The 5,874-nt window shown below is 40.3% G+C and overlaps 1 pseudogene; it reads right to left on the bottom strand.

Annotated features, from left to right (window-relative positions):
• Positions 1–567: 567 nt before the first annotated feature.
• LOC125841999 (uncharacterized) lies at positions 568–1,938 on the bottom strand (annotated as a pseudogene).
• Between the last annotated feature and the right edge of the window lie 3,936 nt (positions 1,939–5,874).

The following is a 5,874-nucleotide window of genomic DNA, read 5'->3' as shown; positions in this document are numbered from 1 at the left end:
CATGCAACAATGATGCCACATCTTCAAAGTGAAAACTACAGCAGCCAGCTTTAGCTCCTCACATTACACCCCGATTCGCCTAAACTCGACTATTGTTCTCAAATCCATTTTAGATTCAGAAACCCAGTATGTACTCAAGAATCAAATGTCATAACTGGGCAGTAGTCAACTTCTCTTTTCATTCCTGAAAGCCTTCCTCACAAGCTTCGAATCGTTGAAACTTCACTGTTTTCTAAGTCAACCTGGTCAAATAAAACCCTTATCTACGAGATCTCTTTAACTGTTCTTTTAACTCTTTCAACTCTGCTGGTGCCATTCTATATGGCCAAAAAGAGATAGGACAAATATCTGGAATGAGGTCTATGCCGAAATCTGTTTCTCTCTCAGGAGGAATTCTGGATAGATCATCAAGAAAACTTCTGGAAACTCTCTTACTATAGGATCTGACTGAAAAAGAGGTATCTCAACACTAGAGTCATTAACTCGGACTAAGTGATAGATACAACCCTTCGAAACTAACTTTCTCGCCTTGAGGTACGAAATGAAACGACCTTTAGGCACTGCTGAACCACTACTCCACTCTATGACTGACTCACTAGGTTGCTCAGGTATAACATCAAAGTTCATAGCAACATAAGGAATTACAAAAGAGAAACTCGCTCTGGGGTCTAGCAAAGCATAAACATCAAAGTCAAAGACTCGAATCATACCAGTGACAACATCTGGCGAATCCTCTTACTTTTGGCGACTATTGATTGCATAGAGGCGGTTTGATCCTCCGCTAGTACTAGAAGTAGCTCCTCTAGGTACCATTCTGTCTGGGGGAGCAACGGATGAAGATTGGGCCCTATTGCCCAGATTTCCACTACCTTGCCTGCTCTTAGGGCACTCCTTCGTGAAGTGACCCTCTTGTCCACACTTAAAACAACCCGTCTGGCGATCACGACACTTACCTGGGTGGGTTCTACCACACCTAGCACATGTAGGAGTCTTACTACCCCTTGGTACCATACTGCCTTGAGGATAGGCAAGTCTAACCCTGAAACTATAGGAATTTCTATTGTACCCATCTTTGTTCTCAGGTGCAAGTGCACTAGTAGATGGTAGAGCAGGTCCCTTTTGTTTCTATGAGAGGGATGACTGATTGACATAATTCTTTTGCTGCCTGAACTCGTCCCCTACTATCTTAGCCCTCTTATCCTTAAACTCTTCTCTCTCCTTTAGCTTATCCTCCTCAACTTGTTGTAAATGGATCATAAATCTTGCTAGGTCAATATCCCCTATTAGCATAGCTGCCTTGCCTTCCTTGCTTGACTGACGAGATAACCCAGCAACATAAAAACTCATTCTACTCCTCATGTCCGCAACCAGCTCCGGAGCATAGCGGGAAAGTTGTGTGAACTTCAGACTGTACTCATGAACGCTCATAGACTCCGGATTAAGGGTGAGAAACTCTTTTATCTTTGCCTCTCGCAATTCACGAGGAAAGAAATGCCTTATGAGAGCACTCTCAAACACAACCCAACTCACTGCTGGCGCATCCTCAGCCCTATTCCATTGGTCGAACCAGATTCTAGCAACACCCTTCAATTGGTATGCAGCTAGTTCCACCCTCTCCAACTCAACAACATGCATCACATCATATATCCTTTTAAGATCCTCAATGAAATTCTCCGAATTCTCAGTAACACTTGAACCTGTGAAGCTTGGTGGGTTCATCCTTAAGAGTTCACGGATCCTTGAAGTATCAACCACTTCGTGTCGATTATCTCTCTGCCCAGCGTGAAAGGTCACAACTTGACTTAACATCCGAATAGCTTCACGAAAATCATCATATTTGATCTCTTCTTAGGTTTGCACTTCCAGGGCATTTGGTAACTCTTGTTCCTCAACACTCTTCATAGCTGGACGAACTCTGACTGCTCTTCGTGGAGGCATAATCCTCTGAAAACACGTGCAAGCACGAATTAGAAGGAAACTTTTTAGAGATAAACTCTAACGCATGAGATGAGTGTGAAAGAAGTGAGATAGTTCCTAAATGTTGCAGCCTCCTAATTATAGATGTGACGCGCTTCACACCGATAACTAGGACTCTACAGACACGGCTTCGTAGACTCCCTAAGACTCTTGAACTCTATGCTCTGATACCAAGTTTGTCACCCCCCGAGCCTACACCCTGGACGTGGCCGGCACTCGAAGACCATCGCTGGCCCCCAAGTGAACTCTTGGCCTAGCTTTCTTAACTCAGCGAAAAGTTAACTCAACAGTATAACTCAATGCAATGAAATGTTATAAAACAACCAATTGATAAAATCTGCCAAAAAGGTAACTCAAGTCTCAAAGTAGAATATTTATATATACATAGATGAGAGACTCAAAACTAACTGACTGACTGTCTATGAAGCCTCTAAAAATACTGAGATGGATGTTGGGACAAACCCCGCAACATCCTGATAAAACAAAACTAAGAGAACAAAATAACTGAGTCCTCCGAAAAACAAGGAGGCTCACCACTGACTCTGGAGTGCTCAGTTTGATCAATTGCGTGCTGGATGCTGATCCTGGGTACCTGCGTCTGCATCATAAAAAGATGCAGGCCAACTGACATCAGTACATGAAATGTACGAGTATGCGAGCTGGACCGCTAAACAACAACTTAAGCTTGAAAGGGATACAAAATAGAACTTACCTTGGCTCTGTTCAACTCATGAATAACTGAACTCAATATAAAGCAATAAGACACATGCAATATATATAAAGCTTGTAAAACTATTTAAAACATGATGTAAAAATCATATTTATATTATCATAAAAATACCATGCTTCCTTTCAAAGTCTACTTGTGCAATGCATGAATGAAGTACCATACCCCCATCCATACTAAGCAGAACCCCACGAGGAACTATGCAATTTCTACTGTGGGAGTTCTCTAACCGGCAGCCACTACTACATGCTTAAGTAGTGATACAAAGTTTTACCTCACGTTGCCTAAGGACCATCCTATACCTTGCCGTGATATAAGACCTTACTTTAACTTTAACTTAGTGGATCCACTAGCTTAACTTTACGTGATCATCTAAAAAGTATGACCCGTCAAATCCCATGTTTGGCTACATGGTTCTTATGGAGAGTTGAGTTAATATGAACTCGTGTCCCCAATTCAGTGCTCAAGACTACTCCCAAAAATACTTTAGCTCATTAGTGTTTTAAACACTCATTTCTTTAGTTGCGATAATTACTCAAAACTTAGCCCAAAGGCTCTTGAACACTCTTTCTAAAAGAACATCTCAAAACCATATTTTAATATGATCATTGATGACTCGGGATATTCATACTGCTTAAATATTGATGGTATATCCAGAGAACATACTGTTTAAACATTGATGACATACTTGATTTGTCATACTAATCATGTTTTAGAAACTATTTCGCAAAACTCATCTTTTCTCAAAAAAAGATAGTGCTCAAACTACTCAAAACTCTTTTGGGAAACATGGTGCCTTTCTTACTCAAATGTAAAAACATTTACAAACTCCTTTGGGAATACTTAGTTCCCTAATAACTTTTGAGAAATGAACTCAACTTTATACTCTTGACTTAACTTGAAACTTGAGACTCTTTACTTAACTTGAAACTCTATACTCTTTACTCAGCTTGAAACTTGAACCTTAAAACGAAGTTAAAACGTTCAATGAAGACTCTTGAAAACTTTGAAGTCTTGCTTTGACTTACTTCTTAACTTCTAAGCTTGGCTCTAACTTCACTTGACTTCAAACTTCACTTGACTTTGATCCTAACTCGCCTTGAATTTGATTATGGATTCAAGGTATATGATCAGACGTTTATGGATGAGTTCTTGACGTTTAGACGTACCTTGGAGTGTTGGAAACAACTATGAAACATAGGTACAATGCCAAGGAACATGCATGAAAAAGTGGGGAATAAATGGGAAAGGTTGGCGTCCTTGGCGCTCTGAGAGGCGCGGGGCGCCAGACCACAAAGCTCAGAAGGGGCCTGCTGGCGCTCTGCTAGGCGCGCCGCCCCCAGGGCTGGACTTCAGAGTCCCTTTTGGGGCGCGCTGGCAGGCGCGACGCGCCACCTCTTTTCCCTGAAAACTCGACTTTTCTTCCTCCTTTATCCAACTCTAAACCACCCTAACTTCAAGAGTTTCAACTCCAAACACTAAGAATCATAAAATCCCTCAACATACAAGAGATTCAACTAAAAAACACAACCAAATCATGTACTAAACCAACAAGAACTTCAACAACACAACCAACAACTTCAACAACACAACCAACCTTTTATCGGAAATAAAACGAGTTTGGCATGTGGGGAAAAAAGCCAACCCAACACTATGAACTCACATACCTAGTAGGGATCACCCCTGACGATATCCACGATGATCTTTGACGAAACCTTGCTTGATCTTCTCTTTCTCCTCTTCTTCTCCTCTTCATTCACAAACCCTCACTCTCACTCTTTTAAAAAAAAGGAAGAACTGATAAAAAAAATCAGTCTCACACACTAATATAACCAAAAGAATTGGTTAGGGAAAAGACCAAAATACCCTTAAAATTTCGGGTGAACTGCCCTGTGCCAACAACCCAACTTCCAAAGGGAATAACTCACTCATACAAACTAGGAATCAAGCAAACTCGGTGGCGTTGGAAAGATCATTCCACGAGCTGCGCATACATAACTGGAACTACACCTAAGTCATCCTGAGCTAAGAGTTATGACTATTCAAAGTTGGCCAAAATCTCACTTTTTCCATAACCAAATTTTCCAGATTTTGAATTCTTTCCAAAAATGACTATTACCAATTTCCAGCTTCTTCATAGTTATTTCAAATTGCCGGATGTTACATTGTCCCTGTTAAATTAGATATTGAGCCTAACTCACACCCCAAAAGCTAGCTCAAAGGGAGGAGGATTGTCTAAGCCTTATAAGGAGTTCATCCATCTCATTAACCACCAATGTAAGACTTTTTGCTTTAACACCCACCTCACGCCCAGTGTTTAGTATCTGGTGCATGGACAATTTTTTGGGCAATTTTTGACCCACCTCACGCCCAGTGCTTAGCATATGGTACGTGGGTTATTTTTGGGCAATTTTTGATATTTTGGGCGCCCCAACATTGGATGAGATGGACCCTGCTTTGATACCATGGAAATTTAGGTCTTGGGTCTAACTCACACCCAAAAAGCTAGCTCAAAGGAAGGAGGATCGGCCAAGCCTTATAAAGAGTCCACCCATCTCATTAACCACCAATGTGAGACTTTTTGCTTTAAAGTCCTGACATCCTTCTTTGATAGTAAAGGCTTCATAGATAGACAGAGTCGATGTGTCTCTCAGTATTTACTCTCTTTGAGTTGTTTTACAAGCTAGAAGTATTGCTATTGAGTATTTTTCAGATTTTATGAGATGAGTATTTGAGTTTAACTAATTTAATTCTGTTTTGAGCCTACCATCACTTGAGTAAAACTTTTGTTAAGTAGTCAGTTAAGCTAATGATTTTCTTTGGAACCAGCAATGGTTCTCGAGTACTGGCCATGTTTAGGGTATAGGCTCAGGGCGTGACAATAACTCATACTAAGTTGGTACTCATTCTCAAATTGGAGAAAGATATCAATTTCACAGACCTAAGGTTCATAAGTTTAAGTACTTTTATTAATAAGATCATTTTTAGAATATTACATGAGAGGTTAGTGACAGTGTTGCAAAAACTAATCTCAAGGAAATATGTAAGATTTGTTAAAGGAAAAGGCATCTCTAAAAATATGTTATTAGACCAAAAACCATAAAAGACACCAATAAAAGAAAAAAAACTCTATAATGTGGCAGTTTAACTGGACATGCATATGTTTATGA

Source organism: Solanum stenotomum, chromosome 10, assembly GCF_019186545.1.
Source record: "Solanum stenotomum isolate F172 chromosome 10, ASM1918654v1, whole genome shotgun sequence".
NCBI classification, from domain to species: Eukaryota; Viridiplantae; Streptophyta; class Magnoliopsida; order Solanales; family Solanaceae; genus Solanum; species Solanum stenotomum.
Note: the sequence above shows the minus strand (reverse complement) of the source record. Positions and strands in the feature narration are given on the sequence as shown.